At 46.2% G+C, this 22,072-nt stretch overlaps 1 long non-coding RNA gene across 1 annotated transcript in view; it reads right to left on the bottom strand.

The window, feature by feature from the left end:
- LOC138503283 (uncharacterized) overlaps positions 1–20,341 on the bottom strand; it is a 152,202-nt gene extending 131,861 nt beyond the window's left edge. The window contains exons 1-2 of the long non-coding RNA XR_011279599.1: positions 19,765–20,341; positions 19,329–19,476 (exon numbers count right to left, since the gene is read on the bottom strand). This is a non-coding gene — a long non-coding RNA (uncharacterized lncRNA). The remainder of the gene's footprint in view (positions 1–19,328; positions 19,477–19,764) is intronic.
- Positions 20,342–22,072: the final 1,731 nt, after the last annotated feature.

Here is a 22,072-nt window from a genome sequence, read left to right as displayed (position 1 = left end):
CCCACCCCACCTGCCACTCCCCCTCTTTGAATACAACCTCTCACCCAGTACACCTAAACCCTAGCTCCCTCCAGATACGAACCACACTCAACAACTCACCTGGCCCCACACACCCACATGCACCACTCACTGCCCACACACCCTGCCAAACAACTCCATGACCCAACCCCTGGTCGACAGTCTACACTCATTTAACCTCTCCTGACAGGTCCAACCCACTCTGGAGGTCACACCCTTAATGCAATGTTCAGCTCCTATGAGCTTGTCTCGGTATCTAGTCCAAACCACTCATCTGGACAGACCACTCCCATTCTCTATCCACACTCCACCACCTGTACCCAAGGCTCACCTTGCCCGCACACATGATCACAAATGCTGAACAAAGTCAAGGTACTCCCTGCCCTAGCTAAGGCCCCGATACAGTCTCCCAGCACCGCCGACCTCAGATAGAACTTTAAACTTCGCATCCTTTGACTCCTGTTTTAAAGAATCACTACTGCCTCTCACCCCCTCATGCCCCGCAGCCTCTTGCAAAGGACCGTACCCCAAATGGTCCACGTCCCACCGGAAGACCTTCAAAAGCCAAACTAACTTTCTCTCAAACACAAATGGTGAACATCTAAAACCCCTCTTAGCAGATCTATTTTCACCCGCCACCGACGTAATTGCAAATCCGAGATCCGAGGTCTATTACAATAAACATATCCTGAACTGTCTCAACAGCAGCAAAGAGCTTCACAGGATCATCTCTGAATTTGCTGAACCCTCCTGCGCCTCGGCCCAGAACCTGCGCGCGCAAACGCTCTGCAACTCCCTCACCCTGCATTTCTACAACACATCAATAGACAGGATGGCAACCATTAATACCAAACGTTCTACCCTTACCTCCTGCCCCACACCTGCCCCTCCTGACTCCACTGCTCCGACGGCCGCAAAATCATCTTTTGACTCTTTCAACCCCATCTGGAGAGACAAGTTCCTTGATCTACTATCCGGCAGCAGACCCTCCGGATGCCCCCTTGACCCGGTGTCTGGCCTCTCTTCTAAAAGAAATATTCTCCTCCACGTGTGCAGGAGAACAAGCAAAGTCCATACTAAATGATTCCCTCACCTCTGGCATCTTTCCTGAGGCCTTTAAAATAGCACAAGTCAAACCTCTTCTGAAAAAGGCATCCCTTGGCTCCCTGAAGCCTAAGAATTACAGGCCGATTTCCAACACCCAATTCTTGATGAAACTCATTGACCGCGCTGTGTACTCTCAGCTCAACCATTTAGTAGAATCCAACAACCTATTCGACCCCACTCAATCAGGCTTCAGGCTGCGCATGGAACAGAATCTACTCTGAATCCCCCACTTGCTGCAGCCATCCGACTGCCAAAACAACTGGGATCATGTCATAGGAGAGGACCAGAGGGAAGATGCCTGAAAACTGTATCCAGAAGCCCAAATTCAGTGAGGAGGAACTACAAGTACTCACTGATGAGGTGGTGGGACACTGAAGAGCTCTACGGGAGCAGGCAGAGGAAAACGTCAGGGCAGTGCAAGACTGCAATCTGGCAGGCAATAAGCCAGAAGGTCACTTCGGTCAGCATGGTTCCACGGAATGCAGAAGACTGCATCAAGCGCTGGAATGACCTAAGGATCAGGGTGCGGGGCCTCCTCTCCCAACACTGGCAGGAGGCCATGGCCACAGGAGGCGGAACCACAGAGCCCCTTGCCCTCACACCGTGGGAGGAGAGGGCAGCATTATCTTTGACATGGCGGGGATGGAGGGACTTGAGGAAGCTAGCAGCCAGGCGGCAGATGAGCCAATGCCACCCCCCCATTGCACATAGCAAATGAACAACCATATAAGTGTCCCTTAAAATGAACCAATGGACAGGGACACATGCCAGCAGGCCCAGCAGCTGGCCCGGGCAATCAGGGTGCCCTGATGGGGTGCCACGTCACCCCCCCTCCCCTCCACAGCAGCCTGGGGGCAGGGCACCAAGTGCACCCCTGAGCTGTTGTGGAGTGTGAATGTGTGGCAAGCGGTCTATCCAAGTGCAATGAACCCCACTCCTCTGCTGGTGTTCTCCGTGCCAGTAGGAGTGTGGCGTGTGAGTATCCCCGACACTGCAGTTCTCACACCAACATGTGCCGTGCCCAGTCGGTCAGCCCCATGCTGGTATGGCAGACGAGGCCCATGGCAGTGTATGACTCCCTGCACCTACATCAGTGCAGCAAGCCAAACAAGACAGAGCGTCGCTGCTGGCTGCACAGCAACGTCCCACTGAGCTATGGCAGTGCAATAGACGATGCCACTAAACCCACTCCCAGTAGGTGTGTGTGTTGCCAGGAGAGGGGCTTTGGGAGCATGAGCACCTACAATCTTCACATGCGCTGCAAAACCAAAGACTGGGCCTGTTTGCCAGCACATGACCATGAGAGCATGCCACAATATGCATGACCCTGCAGGGCATCATGCATGCATGGTTACTGTGAGAAACCAACAGGTGCCTAACCCGCTAGTCCTCTGGGACTTGTCATCCAGGTGGCCAGGGTACAGCCATCACTTTTGGATCCAGTTCCTGGGGGTGGACCAGTGTGGGAGCATCACCTGGTTGAGGGGTCTTTGGGCAGTGGGGTGAGGTAGCAGATGGTGAGATGCGGTATTCCCCCTTTTTTGGTCACCTACCCCATCCTATTTTGTAGGATTTTCCAAAGTCCCAACTCCCACCCCCCCTTTTTACGCAAACACTGGGCCGAGGAAGAGGGTGACTGAGAGTAACCAGACTAAATCTCTCACATCGTACTGGACATGTCCCGCTAATCGGGTCAGGCAAAGTCAAGCACTTTACATTAAGTGCGTACACCTGATACCAGTTAGCTCTCCTCACACAAATAAAAAGCAACACCTAAAGACCCACTCTGCGCAAGGTGGAACACGAGTACAAGCAGAACATCAGGGACGAAGACACACCTACTGGAGCAGAGCAACGGACCAAGGGATGAAACCCTTGAAAACCCCACGGATTCCCTACTGGAGGTCGTTGCCTCTGACAAACCGTGAAAGACATGTGGAGAAGGCCAGATCCCACAAGTGAAGATTGCATTGTGTTTCACGGACGCCAGCGACACTCCTGCGTGAACGGCAGAGTTGGGGAGGCGAGGCCAAGCCTGGGGTACTAACCTTGACTCGTGAATTGGAAATAGCAAAACAAGAAAGAAGCACACACACAGCCGGTGAGTTGACAAGCGACCCGAGAGACCGGTGTGTGTTAAAGAAAATGAAGTAGGAACATTATATCACAAGTGAAGGCTGCACACGTGTGGATGAGATGCGAAGAAAGGCAGACCTGTGAATTAACTTTGAAGTAAAAGGCAGCTGTGAGATCAGCAATACTATTTAACGGAATGGTCTGACAAAATGTAGTAGCCCATTCGAAAATCTCAGTGAAAGGTACATTGTTTGAAGCCAAAAAGCAAACAAACAGCTAAAGTGAATTAAGTGAGAGTAAACGTGAACTTTGAGTTGAAGTGGTCCTGCCGTGGTCTGTAAAGAGAGCCACGCACATTCGAATGTCTTTGATATCCGAAAGGGATCTGAGCCCGATTGAGGGAGACCCAAAGAACAATAAGCTTGGGGAAGAGAGCCCCCTTGCAAGTTTGTGTTGAACTGTGATATGAGAGGTCTGAGCCTGTCAGAGGGGGACTTATGTGAACTGTATGCTGTAAGGTGGACCTTTGTGAACTTTACGCTGGAATACAATTTTGAAGTAAGAAAAGAGACTTTAACGTGGAAGAGCAGGCGGGCCTCAAACCACGATTTGGAACTGCTTAGAGTGTTAGAAACCGAGCCAAGGTGCGTCACCCTGCCTACAAGGACAGCCTTACTGCGTGAGGTTTAATGTGAGGAGGAGAGCTGGTTCAACTACCTTTATTCTGATGAATTTTGAGCACTGATTTTTCCTATGCATACATTTCTCCTTTTTACACTTTTTGTACAAGTGATAGGGCAGGAATTTGGTTTTTGTTAGCATAGGCCATTTTGATTTGGCAGACTCTACTAGGACTATTTTGTTTATCGTTTGATGGTCTAACTAAGATGGGAGTAGTTATAGGCCAAAATAGGACTTTCTCCAACCCCAACCTTTTCAATAAAGGTTTTACAAATTGTACCCATTGTGTTAGTGTCATACTTGTGATACCATGCCTTCACTACATTACCCAGTCAGCCGCACCTGCATGGACAGCCCACCTTGACCGCACACAGGCCAAAGGCCACCTGGCCATGGGTCACACACACGCACACACACACACACATAGCTGCAACCATTCCCACAGTAACGTGGGCACATGCAATGGGCCTTGAGCATCCATGCCCATCTAAGGCACATGGGTGGGGTGTCACTTTGATCAAAAGCATGTGAGACTTGCATGCCAACCCACATGAACGCTGGATGCCTGACAGCATGTCATTTGTCCCCAACAGACATGCTGGCAGCTCAGGTTGAGACTGGGGAGCATGAAGGGGGAGGCCCATCAGCGACTCATGCCTCCAGGACGTCGACGTTGTGTGGGAGTGAGGGGACAGAAGGCCCCCCTGTCCCTCCTTTCTTTAGTACAAACTTGGACCATGTGCCTCCAATGGTGGGGAGTACCCCCATTGCCCTTATGTGATGTCAGCATTGGTTGGCACTCGCGTAGATGGGGCCGTTGCGCAGGACACAGGGCATCCATTTTTGTACCCCTTGACTCCATATTGGTAACTAGGCTTCACTGCGATAATATGAAAAGGCTTCTCTCCCTTTGCAGCGCCGCACACACAGCACACATGGCCCCCACCTTTTCTCTCACTGTGTATGGAAAACGCTGCAGCTCCATTCCCACGCTGAAGCCGGAGGTAATTGCAACAAAGAACACATGTAACATCTCACTCTTCCTCTGAGATCACTGCCCTGCGTGTGAACCGGCTTGAGCCAAGCGCTGTGGCTCATCCATCTCCACTAATCGGTCCATGCCCCCTCACCGTTGCTATTGGAAAATTACTGCCAGAGTAACCCTGTGTCCCTGCAAGGTATTCTCTTGATGTACCAGATATGCAACCTCGCCATGGTGCCCACATAGTGGGCCCCCCCCAACTAACATTAGACCTCTGTTGCAGTATATTGTCTCCCACCACAACAAATGCCAACGTGCCTTAGATTCTTTACGAGTCCAGACCCTTGCTTCAATCAATGTTATCATAATGGTCAAAACCCTTAACCTGATGCTATAAGTAAGCCACTGTTATTAACGATGTAAATACATGTATGAAGTTTATCTGTTTACAATGATTTGTTCAAAAGAGTTGCAATGATCATTATTTAGTGCATGCTTCACAAAGATGTATTATGTTAGCTTAGTTAGTGGCTACCCCGCTTCACGGCCACCTGCCCTTCACCCCTCCTGGACACTGACAACTGAACCACGTGATGTCCATCCTCCCGCCAAAGGAGCAACCAATCCAGATGAAACAATGACACCACAGCTATATAGCACTATAATGACTGTCCAATCCTGCACCGACTTAATACCCTATGTTAATTGCGTCACCCATGACGATTCTTCTCTTTATAATGTGATGTAATTGTGATATTGAGCGCTCTCGGGCAGCAGAGTTCTTTGGATGCCAATTTCATAAATATTTTTTGAACTCTCGCAACCTCTTCTCTTAGCCTTATTCCCCGTCAGGGGTGTGTCTCATTTTTATTCTTATTGCACATCTAAAGACGGGGAGGGCTTATACATTTGGTGACCCCCCGCAAAGTGATTTGGGATAGGTGCCGTGAGGCCCGTGCCGTGCGGCGAGATTCGGGACGCCCCCCAGCAAAACCATCGCCTCTGCGGTCGACCAGCCTGTGTGCACAATGAGAAGGGGCCATGGGTTCCTGTTAACGAATACCCAACTGTAAAAGCTGCTCACCGAGGCGGGCCACGGCTTGGTTGGGGTGCGGACCAGATTGTGGATAGACCGTGAACGGTGACTCTCGGACCACCCAACTGAATATATGAGTACCGGTTGCGAAAGTTCCCAAGAGGTAAGGGAAGGGTTAAAGAAGAAGGGGAACAGTTGACAGTGGGCAAAAAGGAAGTTGGGGTCTGTGTGAATGATACTGAGGCTTTTCTGATCTATCCTTTATATAGCCATTAGGTTTTGTGGAGATAAAGAAGTAAGAGAAGAGTGAGGAATCCTAGCCCGAACGGGGTAGATGGCGGCGCCGCGTAGCATTGTCTCATCCAGTGCAGATAAATAAAGGAAGATAAAGAGAAAATAGTAGGAGTCTCGTATATGTAGTAGACTCGGAGTAGTAATTTAGAATATTCTTTTTCCCAATGAGCAGAATTCTTGGTGAGGTAACGAGAGGGGAAAAAGAGGTGGGGAGTGCATGAGAAAAGTAGAACAGGGGGTAACAAACTAAAGTGAGGGGAAAAGGGGAGTAAAAGCACGCAGGTGGTACATGTTACATGTTATATGTTTTTTACGTTTTATGTTTTCACGTGTGTCAAGGTGTTACATGTTGATCTGTTAGTAACTGTTTATGTACGTATAAGTTGAAAAAGATAATGAAGGTTGATTAAGAAAATTGAAAATGCAATGTATATGAACAATATTTTGAATAATGGTAAATGGCGGATGTCTATATTTGAAAGAATTAACGGTTTTAGTAAGTAGTGAAAAAAAAAGAGGTTGTTAAAAAAGTGTTGGTACCAAAAGGTAAGAATAAGGTTGTGTAAGACATTGAGGTGAGAAGAGTGTCAACTAAGTGCCTGTGTGTCTGTGCGTAGGAAATTGTATAACCATGGAGGGAATAACACCATTAGCGCACATATGCAAGCATCTCCCATTGTATAGTGAGAAGATACAGAAGTACCCTGACCAGTGGGCGACGGAGATAAAGGGAGCTAGCGTAACACCCATATGGCCAGAGGGAGGCTCTTTCGATAAAAGGGTGCTGGATCTAGTATCCACACATTTGCTGGCGAGATATAGGGGAAAACAGCTACAAAACAGAAGGGAAGTGTTAGATTTGTGGCGGATGTTCGAGGAAATAACGCCTGCAGGGGAAGTAAGTACAGACAAACAGGCTGAGAAAGAAAAAACGCCAGAAGAAGTAGGTGAGACATCAAGAGGAGAATGTACGACAACCACAACTGAGAGTTATACTATTAAAATATACCCATTGATGACAAGGCCCGCGGTAGGATACAGCGAGCCCTGATATGTGCCCACATGCCCTATCCCGGCCACCCCTGCAGAGGCAGCAGCCACCGCTCCACCCCCCATATAACAGAGGGGGGGCTGTACGGCCCAACTAGTGCCCCACCAGTAAACCTAGCACGGTTAACTGGGGATTTAGACAGACAGCTTGCACACGCCCAGATAGAAATAACACGATAAGAGCGTTATGCGATAAGGACCAGATGCTACCAGGGGGAGTGGAAGTGCCACCATTGGCAGCGGTAGACCTCACACCCCCACCAAGTGTTGCAGGAGAATCAGCGCCAGCGACGCCAGTACCATCACAATCAGCGCCTTCACAATCGGCACCTATACCAAGAAGACACGAGCAAGAGTGGCAATCAGGAGAGTTCCTGTTCCATTTAAATGGTAAACCAGTGAGAATAATATGCCCGACAACCCCAGATAGCCAGCATGGGGAAAGACAAGAAGAAGAAGAGGTGTGGAGTGATCTCGATGAATATGAAGGGGTAGCGGCGGTGGGGTCCCCACTGCCATTCCATTTTGACGACTTAGATGAAAGATCACCGCCAAGATGGCAGGGCCGGTTAAGACAGCAAGTAGGAAACATGCTGGTGAGCAAGACAAAGAAAGGAGCGGTATGTAAGATGGGACAAAAGCACAAATTACAAATGCCACTGATACACAAGGGGGCAGGAAGGCCGCACTACATCCCATGGGCTCAAATGGACAAAAACAATTTGTTGAAGCTTCTCTCCCCACTTTCGGGCGGGGCAGGGAAATGGATACATGCATTCGAAAAGAACACAGCAGGAGTCCCATTAGCAATAGGAGACTTGAAGAGTTTGTTGTGTCCGCTGTTGGTGATCAAGCAGACAACGTGTGGGTGAAGGCAGGGTTCCCGGGAGTGACAAGGAGTTGCGACCGCCATGATAGATCACCATTCAACAACGTTAGAGCACAAGTATGGGAGGCATTACGGCGCACGATTCCAGACATTCCAGACTTACACTTAGTGATGCAGTGCACGATGGGAGGAGGAGGAGGAGCCTACGCAATTCATCCTCCGGGTGCAACACCTGTGGAGAAGTGAGACAGGTACGGCGTAGGATCAATCTACCGCCCTGTTTTATATTATAATTAAAAAGGGGCTTCCAAAGGAAGTACAGAAGGCCTTGGATAAAATAGCTGGGATAGAAGCCAAGGGCTGGCCTGAGATTCAAAGCATAATTGTACACCACTGTAGGAGGATCAAAGAAAGAGAAAAGGAGATAGCGCAGAAAAGGTTGGCAGACGAAGCAAAATTAGTACAGAATAAACTGGTGAAGGTCGCAGCGCTGAACGCAACCACATCAACTGATAGAAGGAGTGAAGGGGATGACGGAGCAGGAAATGCACCAGTCAGGATGGCCGCAGCATGGGCTGCAGAAGGACAAGAACAGTGAGACGGAGAAGAACCATACGGAGGGCCCCAGTGGCAAGGAATACCTACGAGAGGACAAGGTGGGTACAGAGGGCTAAGAGGGGGATTCAGAGGAATGGGAAACAGAGATTTTGGTGGGCCTGGGATGAGAGGAGGACCACAAGGGTCATGTTGGAATTGTGGAAGATGGGGGCACTATTCAAGAGACTGTAGAATGCGACCTGCGGGGTACTTTCAAGGACAGCCCCTATGGGAAATGAACAGCAATATGGACATCCACACCCAGGGAGCCCCTACGGGTTACCTATGGGAGGGGGCGGGCAAGGTGATCAATATTGTAATGAGCCCCAAATGCAGCAAAGACAACAACCCCCACAACAGCAGCCACAACAGAGGGGAGCACAACAGCCTACGGCCAGACAAAATACAGTAGGGAACACAAACAATAACATCTTTGCGACATCTGCTAATGGTGCACCTGCACCTTTTCGCGGCACAGCAGTAGTAGGAGAGAATGTTTTCTCAGTGCCAGGAACTGAGACTTATGCAGATTAGGACAGCCCACAGAGAGCACTTGCGTGTCCAGTCCTATCCACTACCCTACGTGCAGAAGAGGAACCACTAGTGGGAGCAGAGATAGGAAACAGGCAGTTTATCTTCATGGTAGACGCAGGAGCGGAAAAATCATTTCTCATGGAAGGGCGGTTTCCACTCTTGGGAAGAAATTTGGAAACGCAGAGGTTCTCTTGGGCTATTTTAAAGGTCCTTACACAAAAGATCTTGACATAACAGTGGGGGGAAAAACAGTGTGCGCACCCTTACTGTATCAAGAAGACACGCCAATCAAGGGGGTTCAGGTCTCAAGCAAACGTATCGCGGTGATAGGACTGGATGCGAATGGAGAACAGTACTATGCATAGACCCAAGCATAATGTTGCACGATTTAACTGAAGAATAGCTTTTCACTGACAATGAGAGTAATGGAGAAATAATAATGGAAATAAGTATACCATGCAACATCATGATTCAATATAGGGAAATACACAACCCACTCATGGCCAGTGTTAACGTGCTGCCTACAATTTTTGAGGAAGATATGGAAAGAGTACTACCGGAGATTTGGACCACAGGTCCCCACGGTGTAGGGTTATTGCATGAAGTAACACCTATTAAGATAAAATTGAAGCCAGGTGCCATACCCCCAAGAGTTAAGCAGTACCCACTATAAAAAGAAGTGGATAAAGGGATCAGAGAAACAATAAGTGCTCTGTTAAAACAAGGAATAATAATACCATCCAACTCCCTGTGTAATATGGCGATTTTTCCGATCAAAAAAGTAAAAGGAGGGGCGTGGAGAATGATACAAGATCTCCGCCCACTCAATGACGTCATTCAGAAAGAGTTCCCATTAGTGCCCAACCCAGCATCAATACTGTGCAGCAAACCAAAAGAGGCCACATGTTTTACAGTAGTAGATTTGAAAAATGCTTTCTTTTCTATACCACTCGATCCAAGCTCTCAGTACCTCACGGCGTTCACGCTAAGAGGGAACAGATATGAACATTGCAGATTACTGTAGGGATATTGTGAAAGCCCAAGCATTTTCAATAGGATCGTACACTAAGATCTTGGAAATATTGATGTAGAGAGCACGATAATACAATGCGTAGTTGATTTGCTCATCTGCAGCAAAAATGAAAAAAAGTGTAGAGAAGACTCTGTAACACTGTTGAATTTGCTAGCTACAAAAGGATATAAGGTAGATAAACGAAAATTGCAATACTGTCTAGCCGAGGTTCTATACCTAGGACAACTAATATCTAAAGATGGCAAAAGAATACTTCCCGACAGAGCAGCGGCTATACGCCTATGGTGATACCATAAACTGAAAAAGAAATGCAAAAGTTTCTCAGCATCTGTAATTACTGCCGCGCATGGATACTTGATTACGCAGCTTACACGCGCCCATTGCTACAAGCACTAAAAGAGTCCCAAAAGAATAATGCCCCAACAAAGTGGACAAATGAAATGATGACTCAGTACTTCAAGCTACAAGACCTAATCGCACACGCACTAGTTCTCGCGAACCCAGATTATGACAGGGAATTCTACCTATTCACACACTGCCACGGCACACTGATGACTGCAGTATTAACACAGAAAACGTCTATTGGCCACAAGCCATTGGCCTACTACAGCGGAATGCTGGACGTGGTAATGCAAGGACACTTCGCGTGCGAACAAGCTCTCGCTGAGGCGGCCTTCGCCATTGAAATAAGCACCACAATTGTAATGGGCTGCTCAGTGATGCTGTACGTGGAGCATTCACTCTTTGCGATTCTAGAGCGATCCAAATCAACATTGACAACACAGAGGGCAACAGCTTATGAGATAATAATCTCCAGCCCAAATGTGCATGTAGTAAGATGTAAAACAGTAAATCCAGCCACGTTCATAACAGAACCATGTACAGTAGAAGACATGCAAGAGCACGACTGTGCCACATACGAAGGAGAGGAAGATGATATCCCCAAAGCAAGTGAGAACGCACTACCGGACGGGGAAATATACTTCATAGATGGGTCAGCATCCATAAATACTGAAACAGGGGAAAGAACATGTGGGGATGGCAGTGGTAAGAATGGAAGAAGACAACTATGAAACGATTGTCCAAAAACGCCTCCCTTCTCATTATTCCCCACAAGCAGCTGAACTGGTGGCATTAATTGAAGCGCTGCACACAGCAAAAGGATGTGCAGTGACTATATATTCAGACTCCGCATATGCCACAACAGTACATTCAGGATTATCATGATGGCGACGGAGAGGGTTCCGACGGGCAGATGGATCACCCGTTCAACATGTTACATTACTAAATGAACTAATAGAAGCACTAGCAGAACCATCAGTAGTGGCGGTGGTGAAATGTCAAGCCCATACTAATAACACAGATGCGATCTCATTGGGAATCTTGGCAGCAGATGCAGCAGCGAAAGATGCCTCGTATTTCAATGTACCCCCAATAATTGAATGCATTGTCAAAACACCCGCCACACAATCATTAGAAGATGGATATAGCAATACACCAATAAGATAAATAATAGAGTTGCAGAGGAGAGCACCAGTAGAGGAGCAAGAGTTGTGGGCCAAACGAGGTGCAAACAATCACTGACAGATCTGATTTGGAGACAGGAAGTAACCGGGAAGGTAGTAATGCCAGTGGAACTATTGGAAGTGGCATTCAAGCGGCTGCATTTCCCGGCCCATGTAGCAAAACAACATATTGCAGCAGACATACAGGAGCAATGGTTTGTTCCCAACCTTAAGGAACATCTGTCAAAATTCACCATAGAATGCACCACATGGCCAACATACAGTTCAGGGATGACCCTAAAAACATTGCGAGGAACTTTGCCGCATCCTGTGTGGCCCTTTAGAGAGCTCCACGTTGATTATGCGGACATGGGTTAGAGATGTAATGGGGCAAGATATTTGATTGTAGTGGTATGCCCCTTCTCTAGGTGGGTGGAGGCAGGACCATGTCCCCACCTGGACGCGAAGTGGGCTGCCAAGTTTTTGGTACGGGAGGTGTTCAGAAAGGTGGGGAATTTGCAATGTAATAAGATCAGACAACGGCACAAATTTTGTAAATGACCTCTTCAAGGAAGTGACGTCGCTCCTGGGGGTTAAGCACAAACTGTGTTCTATTTATCATCTGATGGCTAACGGTATAGTGGAAAAGATGAACGGCCTGCTCAAAAGTAAATGGTCAAAGTTGTGCAACACACTCAAGAAAAACTGGGTGTATTGTCTGCCCCTAGCACTGTTCCAACTCAGAACACAGCCAAGCAAAGACCACCATTTAAGCCCCCATGAAATTGTGACTGGCAGGCATATTCATACGCCACTCTACCCAATAACAAAAGCATCAGATGCGCACCGGGCTGCCACAGTGCTGGGGGAAGAATTTAAGGAGTATCTCGCCCAGTTGACGCACGCAGTACTTAGCATAGCGCAACAAATTGCACCACCCTTTACTGAAAATGCTGCGACAGACACTGCAATGCCGGCCCCAGACAGTCCAGCTGGCCCATTAATACCATGTGCTAATGTATATGTAAGGAGTTTTGTCCGGCGGTGGAATTCTCCAAGATTTCATGGACCTTACGAGGTTGTTTATTGCACACCCACAGCAGTGAAAGTGAAGGGACTGAAATATTGGGTGCAACTCTCAGAAGTGAGAAAGGCACGCGATACTGCACTCTCTCGGTGTGAGCAAATAAAGAACAATAGTGAATGAGGAGGAAAAGCAATTGCAAAAAGGGTAAAAACAAACAATGAATATGAATGTACTTGCATGAATGTCTCGCTCTCTCTCTCCTGCTTTCTCTCTTTCTTTCCTTCTTCCTCTCTATTTCTTGCTCTTATTTCTTGCACTCTCCCTCCAATTGAATAAAGGGTCAAATAAATAGTGTACATAAAGAAATGATGCCAGTAACTCAGTATAAGCAAAAGGTATAATGAGTAGAAACGTGTTATATTCTCTGATTCTCCTGCCCGTCGGCCCATCGTTACCATCATCATAGCTGAATTAGGCATAGATTTTGCACAACATCGGATACCTAAGTGGCACACACAGAAAAATAGCATTATAAAGACGATGATAGGAACGATGATGTTGAACCAGGACGGTATCCAGCTGAACATGTTGTCAAACCAGGTAGTTGCCTCTACACCCCCTTCTTTTGACATCCTTTCTCCCAGGCTGTGTACTGCTGATATTACATGGCAAAGTGTTCCATTATCTGCATCTTCAGAAGGCACGAATGTGCAACATGCGCTCCCGATTTTTCAGCAAACAACGCCGTCCATCGCCGTAAGGAGATCTAAGACGTACCGGTTCTGCATTGTCATTAGGCACAAAGCACAGAGCTCCACTTTTATCACATTGAACCCTTCTTCAGTGTCATTGGCAAGTTGGTTCAGCTCCCAGCGCACTATCTGTAACCACTTGGCGTTGGTTCGGGCCTGGAGTCCTGGTGTTAGGAGCGAAGCGAAGAATGTCTCTGCGCAGTTGAAGAGCTTGTACTTCGACGGGATCTCAGCAAGAAGAGCAGATGATTCAGAGGAGATGTAATTGGATGATCTCCTTCTGCGAGAAAGTTTGTCTTTTAAGTGTTTTTCTGCCAACAGTTCGTATGCTGAAGGCTCTGTTACCACTGGTTGGGGCGCTGTCGATATGTCAGCCGATTCTCATGCTTCCAATTTGCCAGCCGATTCTCCTGCTGCCGATTTGCCAGCCGATTCTCCTGTTGCTGATTTGCCAGCCAATTCTCCTTTTCCACCTTGGATGTGACTTTCAGGGATTACCTTCAGAGCCAAATGTAGGGTGCTAGGGCGCAAGTGCCCTTCCACGATGCTGGGAGATGCAGGTATGCTTGTTTGCCGCAGATCCGATACATGTCCATGAGAACCGCTGTGCCTTTCTTCATGTCTGGAATTATGATTGTCTTATTGCATTGCTTGTTGGCACCCATGGGCACTTTTCCTTCTCCGTGAAAACATAGTTCATGTGGTATTTCTTTTTGCGTCTTGATGGGCTTTTCTAGTGCTGTGACCCACGTGAGTTTGGCAATGTCCTGGGACCAGACGGGGGGTACATGTTTCTTTTACCCATTGAAAGTTCTCTTTAGTCCGTCCTCTGAGTGCTTCAGCTTTGCACACGATTGTTTCGTTATACCATTTGTTTTCCCCGAATCTTGTTCCTTTTATGACAAAGAATGGTTCTTTAATGCAAATTACTCCCTGGCGTCTGCTTGTGCATGTTCTCTCATTCTGTAGCGTCTCTATTGTAACTGTGTGTGCCTGGAAGGTGCTCCAAATCCTACACAATACAAGATTAATTAAACATTGGGCGTCGGACAAGGGTACTTCTTGTGGCACCAGTATTTTGGACATCCCTGATGCGTGCGGTATGAGTGAGCAGACATAACAGCTCTCATTTGTGGCTTGTTTTGCTGTTTTACTCATTTCTGAGTACCATTTATTTGACTAGTCGGAGTGGCGGGGGTCTTCTATTTTGTCCAATCCTAGGCCATGGTAGATGTCATATCTTTTTCCACCCGTCCCCCTTTTTCCTCTCCTTTTCCCCCCCTTGTGATAACTCCTAACTTTTCGATAGTGTATTGGGAACACCCCTGCCCATGCTGTGTCATACATATTATTCACTGTGTGTTCAGCTAGTGGTTCTAGTGATTCATGAGTAGCAGAAATATAAAGTGAGGTAGGGTCTCTGGTTGTCTGTGCATTAACATTCATTTGGTTGAGTTCATTTGACCAAGAATAGTCACCATCATATTCGTTAGTTTCATTGTCATTAAACAATCCTATAGCAGCAATTGGCAGAAGGGCAGTTGTTGTGTCATTAAAGTGCGCCATAGTGTAGGTTACATTAGCATCATACTTATCGACAGAATAATTTTCTTCCCACATTGTTTTTACCCCTTTCAACATTATTACCGATCCTTCCCGTATCATCTGTGCCCCGCTCCTCCCTTTGTTCATTTTGTGGGCAATACCTAGGATGGTATAGTACCAGGCCATGAAGAATAGCATTACGGACAACAAGACAGCAGAATACTTCAAAGCACACTCGACATTACTATACTTATTGGCTCTATTGGCAATCCTATCGCTAACTAACGTTAAGCCGATGTCTGTGAGCACGCTCCTTTCGGCCATTGTGTTACCTGGAGGGGCGATATAAAATGGTTAAGTGACGAGCATACATTTATTATTTACATTGCATAGTTCATTACTGTTTGTGATATTCTCCTTATTAGTCCTTTACGCATTGCTATGAGTCTTTCAATATAACACTTTTCTACTCATTATACCTTTTATGTACACTATTTATTTGACCCTTTATTCAATTGGAGGGAGAGTGCAAGACATAAGAGCAAGGTAACAACTATGATAGCTGCACAGATGCAAACTGGGGAATCTAACCCACCAAAATATCGCATGACAGCAGTATACCACCAGAATGGGGACAGGGTTGACAATCTATATCACACCACCATAAAAGAACCAAGAGAGCTGTAATGGTACAATGAATTGTGGGTGTACCTGGATGGGGATGGAGGGATATATATGACATGTACCCCTGATGAATATGCAAGGAAAGGGCACAGTCTGAAGAGCGTATTCAGGGCATGGATGCCCATAAAAGGTACACCAGCCTGGGATGAAGCAATAGCTGAAGCGGAGTATTATCGAAGAGAGAACAAAAGAACCGATAGTTTGTTACTTAAGATGTAACGAAAGGAGGGAATGTGTGGGAGTAAGTGGCCAGAAGGCCCCCCTGTCCCTCCTTTCCTTAGTACAAACTTGGACATTGTGCCTCCAATGGTAGGGAGTGCCCCCATTGCCCTTATGTGATGTCAGCATTGGTTGGCACTCGCGTAGATGGGGCCGTTGCGCAGGACACAGGGCATCCATTTGTGTACGCCCTTGACTCCATCTTGGTAACTAGGCCTCACTGCGATAATACAAAAAGGCTTCTCTCCCTTTGCAGCGCCGCACACACAGCACACATGGCCCCCACCTTTCTCTCACTGTGTCTGGAAAATTCCGCAGCCCCATTCTCACGCTGATGCCGGAAGTAATTGCAACAAAGAACAAATGTAACATCTCACTCTTCCTCTGAGATCACTGCCCTGCGTGTGAACCGGCTTGAGCCAAGCGCTGTGGCTCATCCATCTCCTCAAATCTGTCCATGCCCCCTCACCCTCGCTATTGGAAAATGACTGCCAGAGTAACCCTGTGTCCCTGCAAGGTATTCTCTTGATGTACCAGATATGCGACCTTGCCATGGTGCCCACCTAGTGGGCCCCCCAACTAACATTAGACCTATGTTGCAGTACATTGTCACCCACCACGAACAAATGCCAACGTGCCTTAGATTCTTTACGAGTCCAGACCCACGCTTCAATCAATGTTATCATAATGGTCAAAACCCTTAACCTGATGCTATATGTAAGCCTTTGTTATTAACGATGTAAATACATGTATGAACTTTATAGGTTTACAATGATTTGTTCAATGCTTCACAAAGATGTATTATGTTAGCTTAGTTAGTGGCCACCCCGCTTCACAGCAACCTGACCTTCACCCCTCCTGGACACTGGCAACTGAACCACGTGATGTCCACCCTCCCGCCAAAGGAGCAACCAATCCAGATGAAACAATGACGCCACAGCTATATAGCACTATAATGACTGTCCAATCCTGCACCGACTTAATACCCTATGTTAATTGCGTCACCTATGATGATTCTTCTCTTTATAATGTGATGTAATTGTGATATTTGTCAGAGCGCTCTCGGGCAGCAGAGTTCTTTGGATGCCAATTTCATAAATATTTTTGAACTCTCGCAACCTGTTCTCTTAGCCTTATTCCCTGCCAGGGGAGTGTCTCATTTTTATTTTTATGCGCGTCTAAAGACGGGGAGGGCTCCTACAACGTCCACTATTACCCCCAAAGGGCGACTGCATGTGAAGCAGAAGCACAAGTCACAGCATGCCACACCTGGCCCTAGCAAGAGCAGGCCTGCTGGTGGCAGCGCAGGGCCTCAGGGCCATCACGAGAGAGGTGCAGGGGGGGCAAACTGCCCTGGGCCTCACGGCACCCTCTCCTAAGTAGAAAGCAGCACAGTCCACCCATGTCCATTACTCACACGGGGGACTGTGCTGTCTCCTCTCTGCCCCTAATTTTGCTGTTTGTTGCGAAGACATTTGGCTCCGCAACAAACAGCAAAATAATGGAAGACAGCAGGGCTTAGAAGTGAGCTCTACTGCTTCCCGTTATTCAGCTGACAACGTGGACATGCTGAATGACAAGAGAGGACTCCTCTCCTGTCAGTCAGTGTGTTCACGGTGCTCAGTGTGAACACTCCGACTGATAGGAGAGGAGTTCTCTCCTGTCAGACAGCATGTCCATGTGTCGGAGTGCATGGAGGTACGGTAAGTGTTTTTTATTTTAAATTAAAAGTGTATATATGTGTATTTAAATTAAATTAGTATGTATATGTGTATGCATGCATGCATGTTGGTGTTTTTGTCAATGCTGTGTTTGGTTTTATGTATGTATGCATGAATGTATGGAGTTGTGTAACTGGTGGATGAATGCATGGGTGAAAGTGTTTTATGTGAGTGTGTGTTCAGCCCCACCCGTAAATTTAGCCACCCTGGGGGCCACTTCAATAAGGGGTGGGTTCATGGCATCAGAGGTGCAACTAGGCAAAAATGTCAGGGGAGGGGGGGGGCTAACACTTAAAATGTTGGGAGAGGCGCTAACATCAGAGGCTGTGAGGGAGGGGCAAACTTCCTTGTGTGGGGGCACCGAACATCTTTACACATTCGAATGAGACTATTCTGGTGAAGCTTCAATGTTACAAGCAGCTATCTCTTGCCTTCGTTTCTGAAAGGTCACACTTAAGGACAGACTGCTGTGAGAATGAGATGTCTCATGTCACCACTTCCCTTCTTCTCATGGCCATGCTAATCCCTATGGCAATTCTCACCCAGTTCCTGCCCTCTGCACCCAAAACACCTCCTCACTGGAACTCTTTGAGCTAGCTTTAAACACGCCTTGCCATCAAACTTTGCCCTCAATGTGCCTGCAAGTGTTTCCTCAAAGGAGTCTTCTGAGAGTTCATGACTTCTTTGGAGTTGTAAACACGGAACTGGTGTAATAAAAATGTCTATCAGGTCTGCCTTTGGCCACTCGATTTAAAAACACCCTGCGTGTCATTCGCTGAAGTTCTGTTAAAAATAAGCATTGGCAAAGCCAACAGTTTTGGCTTGTGTATAAGTATTAGGCATTTGCCAGACACTGCTATTAGCTGCTCAGGTACTCAAACCATTTTGCACCGGCACTTTCAATGGCCAGCTAATACCAAGTTGCCGCCACCAAGGTAATCTCCCTTATTTTTTGTTATAGGGGGATCTTTTTCTCAAAAACGAGAGAGCAAAAATAAGCTAAATATAACAAGATAGAGAAAACAGATTACCCCACTCTTCGCCTATAAATGTAGGGTAGGATGATATTCTCTATTGTACAATACAGGACATCGTTTTTACCCCTGGATTCAAATTACATATCAATTATCACATGATGCAACAGGAGGACATAATTAACATTGCTGATGGACCACTCGCCACTAATACCTTATCAAAATTAATTTTAAAGTTGGGCACTATCTCTAGTGCTTGTCGAACCCTTGATTTTATGGCCTTCTTCAGGACAGGTACATTTCGTCAGTATCGTGTAACTACTTTTGTATACCCCATATACAAGTATGCATATATCTAAAAGGACAAAACATTTAAAACAGCATGTTATCTTATGGTAGTGGTTTCACAACATCTATACATCTCCCTTAAGTTTCTGGTATTATTTAGATGCAAAAACTCATTTTTAGTGATTCATTAGTTCACATGTTGTTGGAGCAACTACACATATTTTATTTTGTACACTAAGCATCCATATCTCAGAGGAAACGAAAAGGGCTTTTCCAGAGACTTGTACACTATGTGTTTCATCATAACCTCTATCCTACTTACAACACTTTTTAAAAAAAACGAAGAAACACAGAATATCATTCAACCCTTACTTACATTCAATATAGGCGTGAGTGCACCCCGACTTTCTTGTAGCCTGTGCGGTTTGTATTTTCAAAGAATTGTTGTCCGTCAGTAGCCCGACAATTTATCTTAATTGGATGTATTATTCCACCCACAGTTAAATTTCTTTTGGCGTCTACTTCTAGATGAGAGAAAAAAACAGAGGGAGGGAAGGTACATGAGGGATTTAAAAATTACTGACCTCATACTCTGTTTTCTCTGAAGATGTCTACCTCATGTCATATTATTTCATTTGCTGCATTATCCTCACTTTTGTGTTGTTTCTGTCCAAGGAAAACTCTATATGTATTGATGAGGGTCTAAGACCACTAGTTTTTCAAGGCATAATTTCCTTTCTATTTAACTCCAAAGAGGTAGTGTATAAATTCAAAACCAGGCATATTCCGTCTTGGTTTTGGTGAATTCTTACCTTAATACCCTGCACACGGGGACTTAAGCGTGTGTAGATAATCCACATCTAGACTCGTCATCCAGCATGGAAAAAAAATCTGCCATGACTCATATGTGTGGAACGCTCCTTGCCTATTGAAACACAAAAGGCGGAGCATCAAAATGCAGTCAGAGGAATGTTTACAAATCTCGACAGCGACTGACTCGGACCTCCACCGAGTGGGACCCACATTAATTGCAGGTCTCGTGGTGCGAGGCTCGAGAAACCTCCCTAAAACGGCCCTCTTCTCTGCAAAGTCAGTAGCAGTACGAGGACCGGCGTGCAAGGTTTTACGTATACGCATGGCGTATCGCGTTTGCCTACAAGTATGATGTCCAATAGACAATGCTAAATGATGCACATGAATGTCTAGACTTTTACTCAGGATGGCTAATTCGGGCTCAGAGGGCATACGGGCATTTAATTTGAAACGTAACTTTCTAACAATTTTCTCAGCGTGCTTCCGCGGTCTCAAAGTTGCTGTGGGCAGAGACAACGCGAGCTTCGAAGGATCTGCCTTGTTACGCCTGACATCCTGGCGTGGCCTCAGGGTTGCCGAAGGGGGAGGAGCGCGGGATAGGAGAACCACCGCGTTCTGTTTCTATCAAAGCGCGTCTAGGTCACGTGTTGACATTTGGCTTCTGTTTAAAGGAGCCGAGTATTTTACCGCACTTTAGACCCGAAATGCGACTAGTCATCACAGTGTCTCAAGCATTAAATCGCCATGTGTAACACACGAGATGAAGGTACTAACAGAATACACAATTGTATATTTTCTCAGTGCCAGGACATAATAGCTGGGATGCCGAGTAACCAGCTATTAGATACTACCGTGACCACAATGCACCCTGCCGGTTTTTGACACGCACATCCAGGTCACGTGCTAACGGTTCTCGAGGCATCAAAGGAAGGGGGACCAGACACAAGAAACTGGGAAAAGCGCAGTTATACCAGAAGGGAATTACACTCTACGGCTAAATTTAAACCGCGAGTGGTGGTGTTTAGAGAATAAATCCAGCATTGTTCGCTCATACTGAGCAACCTTTCCCTATTTCCTCCTCTTTCTGTTGAGGGAATTAGTTGAAGTACAAACCAGAACATTTCCGTGTATTTATGTTTTAACATTTCGTAATGTGCTATGAATGGTTTATTAGCCACTTTGTTTTTCAAGCACGATTTATGTTCAGATATGCGTTGTTTCACACTTCTTTTTGTTTTTCCTATGTATATTAGGTTACAAGGACACTTAATTCCATAGATAACCCATGAGGACGTACAGTTAGAAAAATCTTGCAAAACCCAATTTTTCCCATTCAGGTCAATGGATTTCAGGTTACCGGTTAGAGGACAGAGCACACAGTGGCCGCACTTAAAATGACCTACAACTGGGGGAAGGTGCCAAAGAGTACTTTGACTAGGTGTTTCTACTTTTTTAGGAAATGTGTGCACTAGCATGTCTCTAACGTTTTTTTGGCGCTTAAAAGCAAAGTGTTGTGTGATGGGATTGAAGTCAGCTGTTTGTAAAATATGCCAATTCTTCTTAATGCTTTTTCTCAACTTATTACTGATTGGGCTAAAAGTTGTTACACATGTAATTTTGTCCTCTTTTATTTTGGGTTCGTGGCCTAGACACTGTTCTCTATTCGAGTGTTGGTCCCGTTTAAAAGCAGCATGAATGACTTTCTTTGGGTACCTACGCATTTTTAATTGTGATTTTAAGTCCTTGCCTTCCTTGATGTAGTCCGATACATTCAAGCAGTTTCTTCTGATCCTTAAGAACTTATCACGTAGATTTATACCAATACAGAAGTGACTTTCCCATGTCTACACGAATGCCCAAACTGTTAGCATTGCCAGTGCTCTTTTTGGTTTACCCTTGATGCACAGGACAATGCATCAAGGTTAAAGCAAACACACTACTTGGCTAAATTGGCCCACATTGAATGTAGGCCAATCTAGCCAGTAATAACACTTATGGTACACAGTCAGCCTGGATATACTTTCTGTAGCATGGCATTTTTACTAACTGGGAGTCTGTACATGGTAATAATGGCATATATTGATGCAGCCTGCATGGACATAATTAGAACAACCAGCATGCATTTTTATGCTAGCATATCTCGCGTGGAAAGGCGGCATGAAATGTATTGGAACATTTTCCTATGCACAGTTTGTGATTTGCAACTATTGGGATTTTCCATGTGCTTCCATACAAAACCAATTGCAAACTGTATGGATTTCTACCCAATTTTTCAAGGAAAGTGCAGTAAAATGAATAATTTTAACC

The sequence above is a fragment of the Ambystoma mexicanum genome, chromosome 11 (assembly GCF_040938575.1).
Source record: "Ambystoma mexicanum isolate Mex_15411 chromosome 11, UKY_AmexF1_1, whole genome shotgun sequence".
In the NCBI taxonomy this organism is placed as follows: domain Eukaryota; kingdom Metazoa; phylum Chordata; class Amphibia; order Caudata; family Ambystomatidae; genus Ambystoma; species Ambystoma mexicanum.
Note: the sequence above shows the minus strand (reverse complement) of the source record. Positions and strands in the feature narration are given on the sequence as shown.